Source organism: Nycticebus coucang, chromosome 2 (genome assembly GCF_027406575.1).
Source record: "Nycticebus coucang isolate mNycCou1 chromosome 2, mNycCou1.pri, whole genome shotgun sequence".
Lineage (NCBI taxonomy): Eukaryota > Metazoa > Chordata > Mammalia > Primates > Lorisidae > Nycticebus > Nycticebus coucang.
In genome coordinates this window covers 69,489,034-69,513,438 of record NC_069781.1, presented here as the reverse complement: position 1 = coordinate 69,513,438, position 24,405 = coordinate 69,489,034, and the positions used below count along the sequence as shown (strand labels likewise).

The window sequence follows — 24,405 nt, the reverse complement described above, 5'->3', positions numbered from 1 at the left end:
TCATTTGTAACAATGTGAATGAAATTGGAGCATATTATGCTGAGTGAACTAAGCCAAGCACAGAAAAACAAATACTGTATAATCTCACTTATATCACTTACATGTGTAAAAAAGTTGAACTCACAGTGGTGGAGAGTTGCATGATGGTTACTGGAGGTTGGGGGTAAGGGTTAGGAAAGAAATTGGGGTGGGTAATAAAGTTTCTCTTAGGAGGAGAGAAACTTTTGAATCTATGGCACTTAGGGTGGCTATGGTTAATGAGAATGTATTATATATTTCAAAATAGCTAAGAGAGTAAATTTCAAATGTCTCACCACAAAAAAAAAAAAATACACAGAGATGCAAGCCATGTTAATTAGCTTGATTTAATCATTTCACATTATATCCACACATCAAAACATCACATTGTACCCTATAAAGTATACTATATGTCAATTAAAACAATATTAACAAAAAGTGGTTAGAAGATATGATTGGGGAGCTAATTCTTCCTTTTTATATGTAGAGCACTTTTCCTTCCATGTGTATTTAATTTGCTAAAGTGATCACGGGACGGAGAGAAGAGAATATGTAATTCTCATTTGGGCTCCACGCCAGGCAGCTTAGCAGTAGATATTTAATTTTTTGTTGTTGTTGTTGTTGTTGTTTTTTTAGATATTTAATTTTTAAATTTCATTTTAATTAAGATGAGAGGCTAGAGATGTAACAAAATTCAAGAAATGGAAATTAGAAAATAAAATCAAATCCTGGGGGAGCACACATTTATAGATTGATGCAGTCTCTGCAATGAGAATACTAGCATTCTACACATTCTCCTCATGTCTCTTGGTGATAAAGACACAGCTGTACATTGACATCTGTGGCAAAATTATAGATACATTTAAAATATGTTTTAGATAAATACATATACACTTGAGTATCACACTATACTTTTATCTCTAAATGGTAAGCTATGTACTACATCATATAAAAGTCATGGCCACATTACTGCCTAAGCTGCACATATAGACATAGAATTGAAATGTTTCAGTTTTCTCATACCTTCCTGAAATGGGACTTGGCTCCTTCATTTATACCAGAGCCTAAAAAGACATTTCGTGTTGAGATTCTTTGTCTTGAATCCCAAAAGAGCAGGAGGATAATATGATGAGGGATTCAACAATGTCAAAGAAGGAAATATGAAGGTCCAGCATTTGGAGTATCTTCAACTGTTTTTTTGTCACTATCTTAGTATCCCATGCTCCCATCGGTCTGTGAGTATTGGTGCTTATAAAATTCCCTATGTTGAGATTTTTCTTTTCCCTATGTGTGCATCGAATCTTTGCTAAACAGTGGCACGGGACATCACAAAAAGCAACAGATTGGTGGCAATATGCATTCATGACTGCTCATCTTACCCAGGCTCTCAGTAGTGTCTGGGAATCCTATTAGTTTTCTGTTACACAGCGAAATTCCCATTCCTCACAGATACTATTTCAAACTTTCTCAACTCTCTTCAAATCTTCAGCTCATCCATCTTTCCTTTCAGATCCAGGAGATTACTTAAAGCCATTGGGGGGAAACCTTTGGACATCTCACTGACCTAGCTGCACCCAGCATACATATTTTCTTTGTCCTGCGGGGTTGAGAAAGAGTTGCCTTTCCATCTACATAATTTATCTAGCTTCATTCTGACATCTTTCCCTTCTGGATTCCTTAGAAACACAGTAAATTCTCTACTCTTCACCTTCTTGCGTCTTGATTATTTCCTTTACCTTTGGATAAGTCTCCTTAAGATCTTATCATGCATGGTTTTTCAGTGTTGGAAAAATAGAATATAAAAAGTAGAGAAGTTTTCTTCACCCTAAACTCCCTCCACAATAATTTTATTTCTCTCCTCTCCCTTTCACAGTCAATTTTTTTGAAGGTGTTATCTATATTTTGTCCCAATTTCCTGAACTTGTTTTTTTCCTGCAATATGCATGTCAGTGACCTTGCTCTCACACAGTTCATCTATGCTTAGATGCTTGACATACAGATACTTTTCAGAGACCTCGCTTCCCTTCCTGGATGTATCTGATACTGTGGGAATCTTTCCTTCATGAGCCTCTTGTTTCCTTGCCTCCTTGGGTACAACTTCCTTCTAGTTTGCTTCCTTCTCCTCTTGCTTCTCCTTTTGTCCTTGGGATGCCTCTTTTGCTCTACTCTCAGTTTAAATATTGATGATTTTTATGGCTCAATTCTAGTTTTTTTCTCAACCTCACACTAATAAATAAGTAAATCCAAAACCTATTGGTGAGTTCATCCACATCCAAAGCTTCAAAGAGTGCAAACTGATGACTCCCAACTCTATTCCCCCAGCACAGACCTCTTTCCTGAGCCCCAGGACTAAATGTCTAGTACTTACACGACGTCGTATGTGGGTGCCTCATAGACATCTGAAGGTTACCATGTCCAAAGATGCACTCTTGGTCTTCCCTTTCTTCCCCACTTCCATACTTCATTCTATTTGTGTTCACTGTCTCAGAAAAGCCTACTGTCTACCCAGAATGCCTCTCACATCTGGTCAATTACTAAATTGTTTAAATCCTATTGCCAAATTGCTTTCTAGATACTTCTCTTTCTTCCTACAGTTATTTCTTGGTGCAAAAACAAACAAACAAACAAACAAAAATCTCCTTTCTGAATGGTTTCCATCTCTTCCAAATTGGACTTTCTTTCCTCAAATTATCTCTTCTTCACTCTTTTCCACAGTGAACCTATGACAATATAATTATGACATTGCTTAAAATTCTTCCAAGGCTTCCCATTGCCCTAAGATAAAGTACAAACTTCTAAACACATCACAACTGACTACATCCTTCATGATCTGGCCTCAGAAGCTTCATCACTCATCATCATTCTTAAATTCTGTTGTCTAGATGTATGGAACTTCCTCCAGTTCTTCAACTCAGAACTTGCTGTTTCCCAAGTGTTTGCAGATTTTTTCCTTTCTCTGGAATTTTCTTCAGTAGTCCTCTTTTCTATTTGATCCTACCCATCTTTCAAGTTTTCAGTTACATATCACTTTCTCGGGAAGCCTTTCTCAGATTCTTAGTTTACTAAATCCTACTGAAATGTGACTTAAACATTTATGCAGTACCCCATCATAACATCTGTCATGTTTTATTATTTTGCCTTTTGTACTAGTTTCCTTTTGCTGCTATAACAACCACTTTTTTTTTTTTTTGCTTAAAATAGCAAATATTTATTATAACTCTGGAGGTCAGGAGTCTAAAATGAGCTAGTAGTGCTCTACAAAAATTTATTTTCTTACTTTTTTGCAGTTTCTGGAGGCTGCCTTTATTCCTTGGTTTGTGGCCCCTTCCTCTATTTCCGAAACCATCAGCATAGCTTCTTTAAATTTCTCTATCTTACCTCTGCTTCTCTTTCCCATTACCTTCTCAGAGTGAATCTTCTGTCACTCTCTTTCCCTTGTAAGGGTCCTTGTGATTACACTAGGGCCACCTGAGTAAAGCAGGATAATTTCTCCATTTCCTGAACTTACTCAGATCTGCAAAGTTCTTCCTGGCATGTAAGCTACAAATGTATAGATTCTGGGAAATCTTACAGGAGAGCATTATACTGCTTTCATGCTTGTTTAAATGTCTGTTTTTCCTGTTAGATTGGATAATATCTCTTTTATTTCTCTCCATATTCCCAATGTCCAGCACAGTGCCTTACTCATGTTAGATGTTCAGTACATATTTATTATGAAGAAACATAGTCTTTGACATGCTTCTTTAAAAATTTATTCAGTAAACATTTATGAAACACCATCTGTCTGGTGGACATTTTTTTGATGCTGAGGTAGTGTTCTTAATAATATGAATAATATTGATAACAAAATAATGAGGTTACATATATATAAATAGGAACGCATTAAGGATTTTTTGCTTTTTGAAATAACTATGCACAATGTGAGTGAGGAATCAAAGGACAAATTTCAGGCCTTATTAATTTTGAGGGGGATAAGGAGCATTTTTATGAAAGGCAAATGGCTTTGAAGAGGAATAGTTCTTATCTAGAAAAAACAATGTTAGATGAGAAACAGTATTCTATGCAGATGAAGTTAGGTGAAAACATGTGTGGAGTTGTGCAGCCAAATGGTTGATTGACAGAAATTTAGTATGTCAAAAATGACTGCTGTTTGGAATAGATGGGTACAAACTAAATTATAGTATAAGATAAAAAGGAGACACATCTTTAAGTGTCTGTATGTCATCTTAACGAAGCCTGAATTTTGTTTACAAATGATGTGGAATCACTAGTGGATTTAGAAGACATAATATATGTTTCAGTATGTTTTCAAATAACTTATTAAGATAGCAATGTGAGCATTGCACAAGGGGTCATATATTAACAGAAAGTTAAAAGTCAATGCCAGTAGCCAATGTGCAATGTGAAAGGATGTCTTCTTGATCCTTGAAGCCTAGATTTGATCCCAATTCATAGACAAAGATGTAGATACAGCAAACATATGCAACACTGAACAGGTATAAATTATATAATGTAATCATAAACAACTACGTATTACAAAGTACACTCCCCCCAACTCTATTGCCTTTTTAATTTTTTACATAATAGCTAGCTATCTCTTAACCTATTCCACAATATGAATTCATGCAAGCACAATTCTGTCCATTTTTAATTATTGAAACAACCTATGGTGACTTGAAATCACAAAACACAGTTTCAATTCACTAATTAATATACCTCCTCTCATAAACATATCAAGACTCTGGGATTGATTTTAAGTTGAATCACTTCTCCCTCACTGTTTCATTTACTGTAGTTTTTGATCCTTTCAGAAATAGAGGAGAGTTGAGAGGAAAAGAACGATGTTATTTGGCTGAATCTGTGGAGGTGACATAATTTCTGTATTCTCTGGACTCAGAAGGTGTGGAAAGCTGACTTTTCACCAACAAGGATTTGTTTATGGAATGATGAGAGACAGCCCTCCTATACCACAGGCAGAGAGCTCTCTTCTGCAGCCCCTAGAGCAATTGGTCTCTACCTTCTGCTGAAATCCCCTCCTCCCTCCAGTTGACCTGATTGGGAAGCTTAAGATCATCTGGTTCAGCTTCCTTTCTGTGGGCCTCAAAAGCGGTCCCATGAAAATACTCATGAATCTGTGCTCCGTAAAAATTCTGGGCACACCATCACTAGCCTCAAACCAGCCCTCTTCTCAGCTGCAACGGACCACATTAGCTAGCTTCTTGCTTGCAGACTTCTGGGCTTAGCTCAGATACTGTTCCCTATGTTCTCTAAATTGAAGAGACACTTAAGTCATGGTACCTTAGTGGTCTTAAAATTCCTGTGCAGTATATGTATGTTTTAGGGGAAGGAGGACATTCACAAAACATCTCTCTCCAAAGAAATCCTACTTTGAAACTTCTACTTCATAAAGAAAACCTACCTATAGTTGTATGATGCGTAAGAGGCAGGTAGCTGGATCATAGCCTCTTATTTTTGAAAAATTCCACCACATCCTAGAACTTTAAAATACATTCCCTAGCTGAGTTAACCATTAAGCACTAGGTGTACTATACTAAGTCTTTTCTTATTTAATAATTTCAACTCAATGAAAAGGCATTAAGATGCCTACAGATGAAGAAATAAAAGCCCAGAGAGGTTAAGGAATATGATGAAGATCAAAGGTTGATAAATAGTGGATCTGATATTCAAAACCAAGGCGTCCAAACCAGAACTGTATCTCCTCACATCAAAGCCTTCATCACACAATCTTTGTGCAAATTCCCATCTTTCCTATTAGACTGTAATTTCTTTTTTGTTCCCTTCACAATTACCATAGTGATATTCATCTATCTCTTAGCACTGATGTAGTTCTTGGTTTTTTTAAATGCAATGCAAGATGGTGTATTGTTTCACATGCTATGTGTGTGGGAGGGGTATTTTTCTATTTCTATTTCTATTAACAATGACAAACAAAATAAGCAAAGCCAAGGCAACTTTACAAAATAAAGGATCACAAAATATAAAATTTCTTATTTATAATATCTAATTAAAAATTAAAGAGAATAGTCCAATGTCTTTGTGTATGGAACAACAAATTAGATTTATCCTGAATTTTGAACTCATTTTATAGATGTTCATGGGGCTATGAAAAGCTGCTGCATGAACATACTATTTTATCTGCTGGAGAGAAGTGGGAACTGACATTGCCCACTGTCCAACCTCCCTTAATAAGCTTCCTCTCCCATGACAGAAAAGTTATTCTTCTGTGGCGTCTTCTACAAAGTAGATTGTAGAAGATTGGGGCAACTGATTCATTCTACCACTGTTTGAATCTCTTGAAAGGGTTGGGCAAACTGTGGCCCATGGGCTAAATATGGCCACTGTTTGTTTTCTGAATACAGTATTCTTGGAACACAGCCACGTGTATGTATTTATGTTTTGTGTATGTCTCTTTTCAGGCTAAAATGGTAGAGTTGGCTAGTAGCCAAAAAGGCCCTGAGATTTTAAGTAGTTATGATATGGCCCTTTCCAGTAAAAGGTGACTTACATTTACTTTAGGGAAGTTAGATTGGCTTTTACTTTTACAAAAGACCCTCTGTAAAATACCATTGCACACTCTGTTGTCCCAACTTCAATTTACTTTTTAACATGCATCCATTATTTTTAATCTCTTCCATTTTTTGAACTTAGTTCCTTTTGTATTATCTTTTTCACATATTCTCTAGCAATTTTAAGTTTATTTTATTTTACCATAGTGAAGAGCTCTTCAAAAGTTATTGGTAGGGAAGAGACCCTCCCCCCCCGCCCCATCCCTACCCAAAATAGAAAAATTAGCCAGGTGTCATAGTGGACACCTATAGTCCCAGCTACTCAGGAAGATGAGGCAGGAGGATCTCTGGAGCCTGTGAGTTTGACGTTGCTGTGAGCTAGGTTGAGGCCATGGCAATCTAGCCAGTGAGACACTGTCTTAAAAAAATTATTTTCTCATTTATTTATTATATCTTAGGATTAAAACATATAAAGCCAATAAAGCTTTCCTAAAAATTATTTAAACATTTTGCAACTTTAAACATGATTATTCAGACAATAAATATAACAATATTTGATTACAAAATTGGATCAAAGGATGCCCAAATATTATCAAAATAGCAATTTTAGTCTACTATGTTTAGATTTTTTAGAAGAATTTAACATTGAAGTGAATTGTTTTTTTCTGAAACTTTTACCTAAAATGTTCCCTAGAGTTATTTTTGAAAATCACTGTGATGGGTAAGATTCTTTGTCCTTACTATTTTTACTTAGGTTAGATTTCATTGTGGTATCACTAAATAGGAAAAAAAAAATGAGTAGGTGGTTTGATTTTATGGAAAAAAGTCCTTAAATGAATCTTTGGTTTTCTTTCCCCTGCTACCTCATTAATCCTAAATAGTATCAGTCAGTTGATTCTAATAGCTGTGAGTGTTACTACCTTGGTCAGTTCCAAATTATAGTATTGATTAATTGATTGCCTTCTTCCAGTTGTGAATTATATTAGTGCTGGCTCAGGCAGCTTGGCTTGGGGCCAAAACCTAATTTTCAATGGAAGGCAACAAGCAGTTTCACTGTTTCCCTGCTGTGGTTAAGTGGCTGCTCAGAAAACAAAAAGCTTTGTAGAGACAATTTGACAAAAAGGAATGTACTGAATATAATGAATATACCCTTAGCCATTGATCCAACCAAGAGAGACAGAGCGCGAAGAGAGTAAGTCAAGAATTCATCATTTCTCAACCTCAATCTTCCAAAAGAGTAAAAAAACAATTGAGTGAAAGATGAGAGTAGGAGGGAAGGAAGATAGTCCTGAAAGCTAATGAGCCATCACCAGGATCTGTGGAACTACATTCATTCCGGGGATGAGTGTGGTGACCGTGGTACTTTCAAACTAATAAAAGGTAAAGTGGCCTATAGGCTCCCCTATATCACAGGCTGTCAGGAAAAGCTTAAGAAACACTTGCCACGTTGTGGTACCAGCAGGGCAGTGTTGCCATCTTCTTAGGATAATAGAAACATTACCAAGATGAATGACTAAACAATAGGGGCTGGCTTTCTGTTAGTTCAAGGAGGAAGAGAAAAGGGATGGGTGTGTTGATCATTGATTCTGTGGAATGGAAAATGCTACAAAGGGTATTATGAGGTTAATAACTTTCATAGATCTATAATTTTGGGTTTGATTGTTGCCCAATCAATTCCTGTTCTCTACAAAAGGCAAAGCGAAAATTGTATGAGATGGAGTAACTCTGATTATAAAATTTTACTCCATTCAAGTATATTTATAATCATTATTGGTCCTTCTTTTCAATCTGAACAAAATTACACTTGATTTCATAGGGAATTAGAAAGAACTGTCTTTAAAGTAAAGGAATGGGCTGTGAAAAAAGTTAAAGGGAAATGATTCAATGAGACTTAAGTTTGAAAGCACTGACATCAAGTTTTTAGATGAGTGTGATAAATAGAAAGTTAAGGGGAAACAATTGCGGATATGTGGAAAGAAGTCACAAGGTGAAATGTGCTGATTAGAAGAATTTCGTAGCAGTTTTTTATATAAGAAAGGGGAAAGAGACTGTAAATAAGACATATCTATAAAGAAATATTACTCTTCTATAAGTGGTACTAATGTTAATGATTTTATGGAAAAAAGTCCTTAAATGAATATATATACTCATTTATTATATAAAAGGAGCAATGATCTAATATAATAGTCTCTTAGCATAGATATAAGAAAAGTTCACAGAACAATTATTCACAAAATACTCATGTATAAATGTATATTAGTTCTGCATGGTGGTCTCAATAATCTACAGTAAAAACAAGATAATTGGAAAAGACCTATTCACTATTTAACAAATATTATAGGGAGGTGCCCATGACTCAGTGGGTAGGGTGCCAGCCCCATATACCAAGGGTGTGGGTTCGAACCCGGCCCTGGCCAAACTGCAACAGAAAATAGCCAGGCTTTGGGTGGTGCCTGTGGCTCAAAGGAGTAGGTCGTTGGCCCCATATGCCGGACGTGGTGGGTTCAAATCCAGCTCTAGCCAAAAAAAAGCTGGGCATTGTGGCGGGTTCCTGTAGTCCCAGCTACTTGGGAGGCTGCTGAGGCAAGAAAATCACTTAAGCCCAAGAGTTGGAGGTTGCTGTGAGCTGTGACACCACAGCCCTCTACCCAGGGTGACAGAGTGAGACTGTCTCAAAAAAAAAAAAAACAACCAAACAAACAGAAAACAAATATTATTATAAGCTAAGCTGTTTGGTGCTAAGGCTATTATGAGGGAGAGGATAAATATAAGGAACATGTCTTCTGGGTAATCTGTTGAGTATTTAGTAACTCAGGTACCTCACAGCATGAACGGTATTTCAAATCCAGTATATCTAAATATCAAAAAATTAATGCATATCTTAGTGGAGAAGATTAAATTTTAACTTGGAAGATAAAACTGTGCTCTTAGCTTCTTGTGAGAAGGACAAAATGTAATATGTCTTAGGATATTCCTCACCATTCAGCACTAGACTCTAACACAAAATGGGTGGTCCATAAATATTGTTTGAAATAAGGAATGTGTAAGAATATATTTAGTCTTGGAACCAACTTCCTTCTAGTGGCAAAAATGTTGGGCAGGATTATATTTTCTGTAAAGAGGCATAGCAGTAAAGTCATCAATGAGATATTAGCAAATTAAAAGTGCTTAGGATATTGAACACATACATACAGCTATTTTCTCTCTCCTCCCAACTCTTCTAACCTGAATACATTTGATTAACACTCTAGACTCCGATGTCACTTACACCTCTAGAGAAGTGCTCACCTGGCCTATTTTGATTAGATTACACACCCTTCTGTGAGGACTTGTGATTCCCACATCTGGAGAATATTTGCACTCTCCAGTAATTGTTTATTTAATTGGCTATTCATGCTAGAAGGAATATGCTGAATTACTCCTGTTTACATTCCCTAAGCACTAGCAAGGGGTTTGACATAGAAATGGCACTTAGTTCTTCTAGTTTGAGTTAATCCGCAAATACAGATAGCTCTGCCTTCAAAGCAATGCCTGTCTGGTACTTAACCAGCTTTCCCGCTCCCAAAGCCAGCAGCATTTCTGCAGCAGCCTCCATGCTAAGAACACCTGCCACTGTCCTCCTCCTGATTCTTCGGTTCTCACCCAGAAGCTTGAGGGATACTTTTAAAATACATAACCAAACGTGTTCATCTTCTGTTCAAAATCTTCAGTGGGAGATCCTCTAACTTAGGATAAAGGCAAAAGTTCTTGCTAGCAGTGATGAGGACCTTCCTTTATTTCTCAGATGGTTTCTCCTCCTCGTTATCCTTTTACGTAATACTCCAGTCACCCTGGCATTCTCACCGTTCCTCACTTATGAGATTTCTGGTTGACCAAATGGCCCTTACACAATGCATGACTATATTGTAAACTCACCCCTGCTCATCACTATCTAATACTACCTTTTACCATCTGCCTCTCCCCTATTTTCATCTGTTTTTATTCAAAGCTGTATTCTTAATATCTGCAGTGTCGGTCCCACCATAAGCCCTCTTCCCTGCATGCCCTAATTTTAGCCTATTCACAGCTCCATCTTGAAAAACACTGCAAATGCTTCAGAGAATGAGAGATTCCGCATAAATATATTTTCTAGGTAATTAAACCTCTATAATAATGAGGGAGGTTAGATATCTTTTGAAACATATTATGACCAGTATAATACATGGAAAAAAGGCTTGAACAGTGAATATCTTTATTCATCTCATATAACTAAAGAAATTAAATGGTATCAATAGAAAAACAGTACTATAAAACGTTATCATATTTAATTTCATATTGTCTCCATGTAACATGTTGTGAATTCCTTGAAGGCAGGTGTCTTTTTCTTTCAACTTTATATAATCTCCATTATCTAGGGGAGTGACTGGTTAATAATTATTCAATGAATAGAGGAACAAAATAAAAGATTTGAGCATATCCACAATTACTCATTTAAGATATACAAATTATCACTATTTTTTTATTTATCATGCTTACTTATTTTTATTTTAATCAAGACAAGATTATTTATACAATCTTTTATTGGTTCAAATATAATCTTGGATGTTATAAGTTATTATTACTATGTGAATTTATCTTTCTTAAGGATTTTCAAGAGCATAATCCTGAGATTGACGATAAAGTATTAAATATACCTAACTTTTATGGCGGCATTACTATGGTTTTATAACGCAGTGTTATGTAGATATCTTAAGTAAATTGTAAATAATTGTTTCTAACACAACACAAGATATTACCTAGGAGATACCGTTATCCCATTCAATAACTATAGATAATTTCTGATATTTTCAAATGTTATTTTAAAAATACAATTGTGCATAGAAAAATCAGATCAAATTCAGAAGCCTTTCAAAAAATTATTATTTTCTTAAAGTTTAGAACCATTTAATATGCTCAAGGTTAAAAAAAAGAGACTTGGTTTTTCTGAATGTTTGTGTAACCTGTCCCACCCCCGTGACTAATTTATATTTGAAATCTAATGCACAATGTGAGGGGAGTAGGAGGTGGGACAACTGAAAAATGATTAGGTCATGAGAACAGAGAGCTCTTGAGTGGAATTAGTGTCTCCAGAGAACTGTCTTGTCCCTCCACTACTTGAGAAAACAGCACATAGCCCCCACCTGTGAATTAAGGAACAAGCCCTTATCAGACACCAAATCTGTTAGATATTAATCTTGGACTTTCTAGCCCCATGTCTGAGAAATACATTTCTGTTCTTTATAAGTTACTCAATATAAGGTATTTTATTATAACAGCCCATGTGCAGTAAGGCAAGGATTTTACAAACTATTATCTTTATATCTATCCTGTCTATCACAAGAATAATTAACCTTTACAATCTTTGTAAATACATATTACATGTATACATATATATTACACATGAATACATTACACCAAGCATGTTTGTCAAATGTACAAAAATATTTTTAAGAATTCTTCCAAACTTATGATTCAGGAAGATACCTGTTTTGAGGAGGACTATCTCAGTTGTGTGCCCTTGATTTATTATTTCTCTCCTTAGAAATAGCCCCTGACACAAGGGTCCACGCAGTCCATCCTGGGCACCTCTGTCCTCATACCACTGAGTATTTATGAATTGGGTCAGATACTAGCATAAACTCATATTATTTAGAAATGTAGACTCATATGCAATGGGTATATCTTAATGTTCCAAATCTAGAGAGCTCAAAAAAGTACTTTTGATATTATTTTTGAACTCAACTGGGTGATCTTTTATAACTAAATCTGTAAGTCCCTTTCACATGATAGCAAACTTCCAGCAACCACGTGCCAAAATGTAGATTCAGCAATGTCCAATTGCTACCTTGATGTTTCATCTTACATCTTTATACAGACTATACACAGAAAAATGATGAAGAGAATGAGGCAGATAAACATAAAGATTTAATACTTAAGAAGGTTCTCAGCTTGTCATTCTAATTTCTCTGGTTCTAATTTCACCATTTATAATTTAATGTTATTAAAATTAATTTAGTTTATTTACTCACTCATTTATTTCTAGAAAGAAGTATATACCTATTTGTGTGAACATAATCATGGTTTATTTGACCATTAAGGTCACTCAGGAGTTGGAAGTTGGCCTCTACCTATAGTTCTCTGTCATTTTCTCCTAATCTTTACTACCTACCATTCGCTTTCTCCTAATCTTTTCTTTAGGGAGTTTCTTCCTTCCTGTTCATTTCTTAGAAGATTTAGATGTAGCCAGTGATTTCCACCTTGATTGCTAAGAACAGACAGATTTAAAACAGACTCATGTTAATTTATATGGTTTGAATATCTATATCTCTACCAAAACCCAGGTTGAATTTTATTTGCCAGTGTAACAGTACTGGGAAATGGGACCTTTAAAAAGTAATTAGGATGTAAGGGCTACTGTTATTGTGGAAGTAGGTTAATTATTGTGAGAGTATACTATGGACAAAGGGATAAACTCAATCCCCAATCGCTCTCTCTCTGTCTCATTTATTTAATCCTACCTTCTGCCCTTCTGCCATAGAAAGGCCCTTGCCAGATACTGGTACCATGCTCTTGGACTTCTCAGCCTCCACAATCATAAGCCAAATAAATTTCTGTTCCTTATAAATTATCTAATCTGTAATATTCTGTTATAGCAATATAAAATAGACTAAGACATTGATGGAATTCATTCTAGATGATTGGATGGTCAAAGTATCTAGCTCTTTGTAGATCGTTCTATCCATATATCCTAAAGCTCACTATAATTATTTTTTAGTTTCTATTTCTGATATTTCTTTTTCTTTTCTTTTTTTTTTTTTGTAGAGACAGAGTCTCACTTTATGGCCCTCGGTAGAGTGCCGTGGCCTCACACAGCTCACAGCAACCTCCAACTCCTGGGCTTAAGCGATTCTCTTGCCTCAGCCTCCCGAGCAGCTGGGACTACAGGCGCCCGCTACAACGCCCGGCTATTAGTTTCTATTTCTAAAAATGAATTAATGACCATTGTCGAAAACTAGTATGAAATATTTTACCCTTTATATATATTAACATATTGCATAATTAGGGAGAAAAGATATTTAAAAACCAATGTGCATAACTATCTTAAAATTTGTTTTATTCTACTTGTTTTATTTTTGCATCATAACAAACCTAAATTAGATGTAATATTTTATCATTATACCTTTCTTGATCAATTTAAACAATCTTAACCATTGGTCTATATTAATGATTGTGGAAATGGTGATAGCAAAAAGTTAATTCTTAATCCTGTCACTTTTGACTTAAAAATGATAAGTATATCAAAACCTATTTTAAAAATCAGTTCAAAAGTCCCCTATTTTTAAAATTTCATATTAATATAAGAGTACAAATATTTAGATGACATTGTTTTCAATTCTAAGGTGAAGTCAAATTGTAGTTGAGGCCTTCACCCAGGGATGTGTTGAACATCCTCACATTGTACACATAAGGTGAGCTCCCACCAATTGCTCTCCCTCCTCCTCCCTCCCCTCTCTTTTCTTTCCCTCCCCCTTGCTAGACTATACTGTATTTTTTCTTTCGTTTGACAGTGTAGTTGTTTATATATTGGTTTCATATTATTATTGAGCTCACTGGATACTTCCCCCCCCTTCTTGAGATTATTTACTATGAAGAATGTGTTTCAGCTTCATCTAGGTAAACACAAAGATGTAAAGTCTCCATATTTTCTTATAGCTGAATAGTATTCCAAGGTATACATAGACCAGAGTTCATTAATCCATTCATGGATTGATGGGAACTTGGGTTGCTTCCATGTCTTAGCAATTGTGATTGGACTACAATAAACATTCTAGTGCAGATGTCCTTGTGGTAAAATTATTTTTGTCCTTCTGGGATGCCTAGTAAGGGGACTGTGGGATGGAATAGAAAATCAACTTTTAATTCTTCGAGAAATTTACATACTTTTTTCCATAGAGGTTGTATTAGTTTTCAATTCCAGCAGCAGGACAAAAGTGTTCCCTTCTCTTCACAACCACGCTACTATCTGCAGATTCAGGATTTTGTGATGTGGGCTAATCACACTGGAGTTAAGTGATATCTCAGAGTGGTTTTGCTTCGCATTTTTCTGATGATTAGGGATGATGAGCATTTTTTCATGTGTTTGTTGGAAAAGTCCCCTATTTGTAATAGCCCATATTAAAAATGACTTTGTGCTTTAGTTGTTTCATAGGGACATCTTAAAATATATAAAAATTTAAAAATCCTAAGGTACAGTGTCCTGATCAAGAGACAGTAGGCTTCCACATACTTATTGTGATACCCAGCCACCACTCAGTACATGGTGTTTAATTCTAGGCATCTGAAATGTAAATATTTTATTGATGTGCTGAGGAAATATCTGAAACCTATGTCATAAAAAGAATGATTGAAGAAGCTACAGATACTTTGCATAGAAAACAGAAGACTAATGGAAGAAATAAAGGCAGTTATCTTTTGTGTCAAAAGAGAGATCTTTCTTGCAATTAGAGATATTCAATAATGAAAGCGAGGTTCATGCATAGTTTTAACTTGTCTGGCTAACTATGTCACAGGGAAGCTTCCTACTAAGTAGGAGATTGAACTGTGACCTTCCTTAGTCCTTAATTTTTCTTCCTTCCTGCCTCCCTCCCTTCTTCTCCATCAAAGGATAATATTGTTTTAAATGCTGAATAAAAGTATTTGAGCCACAGATTATACTACACAATATATTTTTGATCTTGGGTGGGTCATTCACTTATTTGGGGTCTAAATTTTTCTCATACAATTCATGGTATGGAGCCATTACAGTCTATTTTAACTCTAATGTTCTCTAACCATACAAATGTGTACATACTGGATCAAACTCTAAGTCTACTTAGGTGAGGAATAATTATAATTATAGACTTTTAAAACTGAAAAGCATTTAGTTAACTTTTAACTTTCAACAGTTTCTGGCTAGCATAAACTTAATCAAGTTGTGAAAAGAGATATGGACAAAGGAAAGCTCCTTTAACCAAAGTTACTAAACTTGGTCAATGTCCCCCAGGTAAAATGTTGTGAACCTTTGACTATAGAAACATAAATTCAGCATTAACCGTATTTTAAATACTCTATAATGTTCTCAGTCGCTGATTATGCATTCCCGGTGTCCACACCACTAGTTAGATTATACATGTTACTGTTTCTACAATGAATTTCTAGTACATAATTTTAATAAGTCTTTCCTTTAAATACTATGAAAGGTTTTTTTTCCACTAATCTTGAATGAACAAATGTAACTCTCTCAAGCAGAAATGCTCTACGAACATCCTGCTGAGTTTTCTTCTTCTACCCATACTGTCTGCACACACAATTAACCTTCCCTTAATTACATTAACTTGTCCTCTACCTGGGATTGTCAAATTAATACTGTAATCAAAGATCCCTATTGGAGACCTGAATGTATCCCTGCTATGTGTAATGTTAATTACTTCCTTACTACAAGTAACTGAAATCAGGTTTACTTGAAAGGATGCCTTAAGTTAGAAGATCTGGTTTGTGTCTCCAAAATGGTCCTAATTAGAACTTTATAAACAATTCTTAAAATCTTCTAAAGAAACTTTAGCATTTCTGAGTTTTTTAATTGAAGAAATTCTGAGATTTAATAAAATTCCATAGTTAAAAGATTTAATAAAATTCCATAGTTATGTGTATAACTCCTAGTTATATGAAAACAGTGGTTGTTACATTCGAACATGATACTGGATAGCATATAATCAAATTTTTTTTTTATAACAAATTGCACTTGCCAAAATAAGCAAAGTGCTTGACTATAGAACATAATAATATTGCCCACAATATTATTATGTTCACCTCACATATTTACAAATTCAAACCTTTAAACAGCTTCTGGCTAGCATAAACTTAATCAAGTTGTGAAAAAAGATACGGACAAAGGAAAGCTCCTTTAACCATAGTGACTAAACTTGGTCAATGTCCCCAAGGCAAAATGTTGTGAACCTTTGACTATAGAACCATAAATTCAGCATTAACCATATTTTAAATACTCTATAATGTTCTCAGTCAGTCGCTGATTATGCATTCCTGGTGTGGAGGCGCTCTTTGAGACAATATGGAAAACACAAAGATAAGTAAGAACACACAGACTTTCCTTCGAAAAAGATGATAATCATAGATTCTTAATGAGGAACAAGATAAAGGAAGCCTGATGCTTTTATCATCTAGATGGCTTTGATTCTCTAAGCTCAAAGCAAGAAGAGTCATCTCAAACTAGTTATTACTGAGATCATTAGAGTTCCATCTAGGTATTAATTACATACTACCACTACTTGTATGAATGGCAAAGATATTTAGTTTTTCTAGTTCTCAGGTCCCTCATCCCACATCGCGATAACTAAAGTATAGATGGCAGTGGTTTGCTGTGAAGAATAAATAATATATATGCATGATGTGCTTTTGCATATTATACGTATGTCAAAAATAACTGTTAAATACTTTTAAGGGATAGAATATGTTAAATAGGAAAGCTATCTTTTCTTTGGCATGACTAATAAGTTAAATATTTTATAACATGTAAGAGTTAGGTGTTTGGATTCAGGACTGATACATAGCATTCATGTGCTACAAAGAGAAAAAGGAATTTCTAATATGTTGCTCTGAAACAATACCAGCTAGTGACCTAGTGATCTTCCATAAATGGAAGAAATGGCAACACTGATTAAATACCCTAAATAAAGTGTAATGGTTTCCGAATGGTTTGACAATAAGTCTTAATGACTTTTGGACAATATGAAGAAGGAAAGGCTAAAAGGAACTAGATATATTTGTTAAGTGGTTGAACAGCCACAAAAAAAGACATTGGGATATGTAAATATCAATTTGAAAAGCACTTCTGGATTTGGCTTTGATAGAGCAGAAACAACATGGGATTTGAAAATCAGAAAGATTTGGGTTGGTATAACTTGCTCTTAGATGTGAGAGACCTTTGCCTCCTTGTCCACCAATTTCTTCTTCTGTAATAGGATCATATGAGGATAGCATATAAAGCCATTTACGTCATGTGTGGCACATACTAAAAGCTCAACAAATGCTGCCGGCAGTAATCCTTGTTCTTGTTACTTTAATTTCATTTTTGTGATGAGATGAAGTTAATCCTGATGTTTTGTGTCCATTTTTACTCATCTTGGACACGTAGATAGATGAAAAAGGCATTTGATCTAGCGAGGTTCTTTCCAACTGTATTCTAGGATTCAATATCTGTGCTGTCTCCAGAAGGCAAACTACCAAAATGTGTGGCTTATTTCCATTTTCAAACATGCCTAGATGTGGGCAGATGCTCCAAGATTGAATGGAAATAATAACGATAAGATCTACAAATTTATATACCTCCTACTCTATGTCAAGTTCCAGTCTAAAGCACTTTTTATATATGAACTCATTTAATCTTCTCAACAGCCACAAGAAATAGGTACTATTATTATCCCTATTTTACAGATGAAAAATCTTAGGTACAAATTTAGTAGTTTGCTTAAGGCCAAACAGCTAAGTAAGTAGCAGAAAATCCAAGGAAGTCAAAGTCTACAATCTATGAAATTTGTTACTTATAATAGAATTGATTTGTCCTGAAGAAGCAATGTCATAAATGGAGGCATATTTGAAATATTTCTGTTAGCACCAGTTCAGACAGAAATAGAACTAGAAAGAAAATAGAAACAGCATTCGTATTATTAGTTCTATGGAAATCAGTACTTTGGACTACCAAACAACTGGTTTTTAAATGAATACTAGAACATAATGTACTCAGAAAATGGGAAGTGATTATATATAAATTGCTGCACCATAAATCAGAATGAGTAGTTATCATAAGAGGGTTGTGAACAAAGACACATAGACTTTCACAAGAAGAAGCCATCGATGTTGGCTAGGGGTGTCTAAGAAAGCTTTAGGGGAAGGGTGACCTCAGTCTTCACATACAGAAGTGAAACAATGAGTAACTAAAGTGAAAACAGGCTAAAGGCCAGACATAAATTTACTACAATCTCCATGTCTTTTGTTTGTTTAAGTTTCATCTTATTCTACTTGGATGGCACCACGATTTCTACTGGAGCTTTGTGTACTTTCTCTGTATGCGGATGTTTCTCTTCCTTAGAGTTGTAAGAAACATCAGCCCCTAATGAGGTTAACTGGGACTGCATGGAAGGCGGTATTCTCTTCCTTATACAGGGAGCACAAAATCTCAGCAGACAAGAGGATTTAATCATACTAAGAAACTTTTCAACTTCACTACTTTATTTACAAAGTTTGTATCTAGAATCATTGGACTAAAAATGCTTCATTTTATAATTCATCACAGGTTTATTACTAGATAAAGATAAATAAATAGTAAGCCAGTAGATCAAATATCTTAGAAAAAGAGCATGGGAATTGTTTATTCTGAAGAATTATCTTTTTAAGATTAGGGGCATGCAATTAACCTGCAATGGGTGAAAAAAGTGTACTTGGCAGAAGGTTTTAAACAAAAAAGTATTATCACGATAGATGAAATGTTTATATTAAAGAAAAAGATATGAAGGAAACAAAGCTGTGTGAATAGCAAAAATTTCGTTACAAAGTAATGAGAACTGAACGTGTTGCAGGATAACCTGTTATCATTTAACAGAGATTAAACTTTTTAACATTTGCTAATCTATTTCTCAGTTTATTCCCTCATTAACAAAAATAGCTTGTAGCTTCCAGAATGCCAGAATAAAGTATGTAGGCGAGACTAATGCCGAAGGCTAATGATTTCATGGCAGCAGTAGCTAAATTCAACCATTTAAATCTATAGTCATCTGCTGCTGCAACTCAAAATTTTAACCCATTGTTAGATTTCCCACGAATTCGCCTCTAACATCATCTGTGAGTCATAACTGAAACATCAATCTCTCACTGACAGATCATTTCCTGGTTGTTCCATGGTTATGAGTACATTTTAATTTTGCTTCTTGAAGAAAAACTATCGATCTTAGTATATTCTATAAGGGAAATATCAGGTGAATAGAATAAAATCTTGGAATATTGTATTTCCCCATCCATCCTAAATAATATTTGCTGTGTACAAGTACATATCAGGTATAATATTGAGTACTAGGATCCAAAGAAGGGAAAAAGATTAAAATGTATTGTGGACTCACCTGTCTCAGATACCGTAGATAGGTGTTTTCAGACAGTCCCTGGCCCCAATCAGTTTAAAACCTAATTAGAAAGAGAGAAACTGAAAATTATTTTTAAAAATATTTAAAGCTCACAGTTGTCTTTGAGATATATACTGTCATCCCATTTTTTTCAGGGGGATCGTGACAGGAGAAAAACCAAGATGGTTAGAAAATGGTATCAATTTTATGAAATACAATCTTTAATTGAAATAGCGAAATACCAAAAACTAACATAAAAATCTCTTTTGTTCACAGGGTATAAAATAGTGAATATTGACTGTTTCTTAAAATGTTAGAGACTATTGGGTGGCGCCTGTGGCTCAAGGAGTAGGGCGCTGGTCCCATATGCCGGAGGTGGTGGGTTCAAACCCAGCCCCAGCCAAAAAAAAAAAAAAAAAAAAAAAATGTTAGAGACTATCATATCCAACATAAAATAGCTAAATTCCCTTCTTACAACCTCTGTTTAATAAAGTTCACTGAATGTTTTGGTTTGTTGCTTCCTAAAATTGCATAATATATTTCACCCATCCTTTGGTCTTTATAGAAGGGATGCCCCCTAAGTTCTTAAGGGGATCTCTTAAACCCCTGCAGTCAAGCTAAAGCAATCCTTGTCCATTCTACTCATCCTGGAACTAATAAGCATGGAAGAATTTCAAATCTTGTAAGTATTACATTCATGTAAAAGAATCTGTTTATTTTTTAAAAATCCACACTTCTGAATTATATAAAAAGGTATATTTTTAAAAATCCTTCAATAAAACCATCCTACAGGATTTAAAGTCTGCCCTAATACCTCTGGGAGGGCTGTCTAGAAAGTATCCAGCTATGTACAATGAAAAACAGTATTAACAATGTCTGGACACTTTCCAGACAGCCCTCACAGTTTGTGGTGGCTGTTTTCAGAATCACTTTCTTCTATGTATTTTCTTCTCAACTCTTTTCAACACGTTCAACTCTTACTCCTCCCTCAGTTCCCAGTGAAGTTGCCATCTTATGAAGAAACACTTTTTGACATCCTGGCCTCTCCAAGTTTCAGTTAGATGAACCTCCTGTCGCGGGGTCCAATCCATGGCTCATGGGCCACACATGGATTATGTAAGGACTTTTTGCTCATCTGTTGTGGGATACAGCACAAAAAGTTATGCATGGTCATTTTTTGTTCATCAGCTTTCATCAGTGTTTGTGTATTTGATGTGTGGCCCAAGACAACTCTTCTTTCAAGGTGGCACAAAAAACCAAAAGGTTGGACAGCTCTGTAAGATCCTTCCCCCCCTCATATCACCTTGTGTCACAGAATCTGGTAAGTTGTTTGCTGATATCATTTCCTTTTTCCTCCTGTTAGAAAGCCAACTACATTTTGCAGTTGGATGTGACTGTGTATTCCATTGTGAGGAATACAGTCTGAAAACCATCTTGCACCGATCGGATGGGTCATTCTACATTCCCTATCTGCAGGTTAAATCCTTGAGAACTTAAATGTATAAAGAAGGGACAATCCATAATGTGGAAAGAACATGGTCCTTCACTCACAGCCTTCAGGACCATGCCCCTCTCCCACTGATAAAGTCCATTCACACTAGAGCGTCATGCAGATGACCAGGCATCATTTCACCCTGACTAGCAACATCTACTGGCACTGGAGTTTTATGTACATGAGAATTAAATTTCAGTTCTTTCAACCATTAAAATGTTGGCTGTTTGTTAGAGTGCTTAGCCTACCCAAATTGTGATCTGCTTTCTCTCCAGCATCAACTGTATTGCAAACAATACTACCTTGACAGAGACCAGTTGAGGTCTTGACCCCTAAAATGGTAAATAATGATTACCTCCCTCTCCATTTTTTTTAAATAACTTGAATTTTAGATGATAAAATATGCCATGAAAATTTCATGAGAACTACCATTATAAATGTAGTTATTTCTTTAGGAGGGGGAAGTACAAGCGTTTATTTAGCATGGGTTTCAAAATACCTTTTGGTAAATACCTTAAGGGTAAATTCTGACTTTGCTTAAGAGCTCAAAGCAAGTGGAATCATCAAAACATTTTTGCAAAACTGTTTCTACAGGCCTGCAATTGTAAATTTTGGTGAGACAGTAAGAGCACTGCAGAACCTTAGAAGTAATGGGCTCAAAAGCTTCTTGCTGCAGTTATGGTGATTTGGAATGCCCTCTGCACCTCCACTGGGGATTTAATGCCAGTAGAGAGAAAATGACAGGTAATTTTCTTTCCTTTTCAAAACAATAACCAATCACAGAATCCAAGACCTTCTGCTCTTCACATATTACATTGAAAAGGCTTTTGAAGTTTAGACAAAAATAGAGACATCTGACGAGCAATCCCAAGTATCAGTCAGCATGCTGCATGTATTTTTTGCTGTCAAATCTTTCTCTCCCTTCCTCCTAGCATCAAAAATACTATGTCCACTGACCACTTTTAGGAAACCACCTGGTGGGGGTTACTTTCCAAAAGACCTCTTCATAAATCTCACCCGTCCGTCTCTTCACTATCATTCACTTACTTATTAAATTGAGTTTCCTCTGGCAGAACGTAACCTTCAGAGACACGTTTCCTTTACTTTCAGCTCTGTTTAAGTAACAAAAATTAGAGAAGATGCTCAGATCTCCTTGCTCCATTTCTGAAAAATGAAGAGAGAGCTTCTGCTGCCAGACACACAGCTGCCTTTTGACCTGAAGTAAGTAGGAAATCCTCGAGCTCTGTTACGCAACCCATTTAGACAGGTGCTGATTGACACCTGTTGGCTAGACGTGATAGTAGCTTTAATAAATCTGCAGTTCACTCACATCAGTGTGAATATGTTTGTGTAAGGGGTTTCTCTCCTTAGTCTCAGGCAAGGGTATATTGAATTTACTAGCTGAAACCATTGGTTACACGTTTTCACAGACACACAGATATTTAAGACAATTCTTCTTAGCCTCACAAAACTTTTCTTTTCAGAGCACTAGTATCAGGCTAATGACCTGTCAATCTGGGAGAGGAGGCAACAGAAAGTATTTACCATTAGCCAGATTTATAAAAGTAATTAATTCTCCTAAGTCATGCATAATGTTTAGGTCAACTGAGCTTTCTCCACTATGATGAAAATGGCAAATTATTAAGAAATTCCAATTTTGGGCGGCGCCTGTGGCTCAGTTGGTAAGGCGCCGGCCCCATATACCGAGGGTGGCGGGTTCAAACCCGGCCCCGGCCAAACTGCAACCAAAAAATAGCCGGGCTTTGTGGCGGGTGCCTGTAGTCCCAGCTGCTCGGGAGGCTGAGGCAAGAGAATCGCTTAAGCCCAGGAGTTGGAGGTTGCTGTGAGCTGTGTGAGGCCACGGCACTCTACCGAGGGCCATAAAGTGAGACTCTGTCTCTACAAAAAAAAAAAGAAATTCCAATTTTGTTTTCTGGAGGTTGAGGGAGGAAAATGAAGAATAATTTCTCATAAGCAAAAGAAAATTAGCTTTTTAGCAATTGATTTAGCTCATGTAGACAGATTTCAGTTTATAAGACATGCCCAATGTGGGTGAAAGAATGAAACAAAAACAAAGAGGATTGTTTTAATAGTAAGAGTCTTTTTTTTTTTTTTTTTTTTTTCACTTCCCCACTTTCTGCCCAAGTTCTGATGATTGTTGTGGCTGAAGAAACTGTCATAGCCAAAAGTCCATAACTTTCAAGGGAATATCTGTTCATGGGGAGTTAAAATCTGACCAGATAGAATGTATAGTATTTACATATGTGCATGGGAAGTTTTGAAGGCTCTAGTTCACTTTGTTCACAAACCCAAAAATAACAAACATGTCAGAAACAGCTTTTGCTTACTGTACTTTGCATCCAAAAAATATCATTTTCTATTTTTTCAATGGAATTAATAGATCATGTATATCTTACATTCTCCTACCTAAAAATACTTTGGATTTTTTAATATAATTTTTCCATCTATGCTACATGCTATTATGGTAGTAATAACCTGAAAATCCCCAGTTTTATTGGTGACTCATGAGTCTATTATCTGAAATACAATAATTAGCCCTTCATCCTGAAAATAACATATTTCAACAGAAATGCTGAAATTTCTCTTATATGCTAAAGTGTGATGCTTTCCACTTCTGTATTTAAATTAGAAAAATGTTTGCTTCCTAGGAAGCTTATTTCTACTGCTCATCCTATTCTAAAGTACAAAAAAATCCTGATCAAAGTCGTATGTAATTTTAAAACAGATTCTATCTTACTGCAAGCAGCTTTGACCTTCCAAAGTAGTTTAAGGGTACATATTAAAGAGATTTCGTTAGGAAATTTTCATTCTTTCTCACTTATATTTGTTTGCACATATTCCTTATTAGTCATTGCTCTTATATTTCATAGATTCAAGTATAAAGATAGCCCCATGGGTTACCTTAAATGCCAGGAGAGCAAATTTCCAGGAAAAAAAATTGAAATAACTAAAGGCACCTGTCAAGTACTTGGTTCACGCGCAGATCATATAGCAGAAAGCCAGGATAAATGAATCAGAGGGGAAGTTTTTAAGCTTTGTTTGGCAAATGTGTTGTACTCTCTAAGTGACATAGGTAGTCTTCCCTCCTTCTTCCCTCATATCCTTATTCTAATGTCATCCCTTATTTCCTTTATTTTGTGCGAAATAGATTGATTTAGAA

At 35.6% G+C, this 24,405-nt stretch overlaps 1 protein-coding gene across 28 annotated transcripts in view; it reads right to left on the bottom strand.

The window, feature by feature from the left end:
• Positions 1–24,405, bottom strand: part of PTPRD (protein tyrosine phosphatase receptor type D) — a 2,247,062-nt gene that overhangs the window by 817,365 nt on the left and 1,405,292 nt on the right. For all 28 annotated transcript variants that reach the window (XM_053572732.1, XM_053572883.1, XM_053572736.1 and 25 more), the window contains exon 9: positions 19,733–19,793. The gene's annotated coding sequence lies outside the window, so the exon portion shown is untranslated. The remainder of the gene's footprint in view (positions 1–19,732; positions 19,794–24,405) is intronic.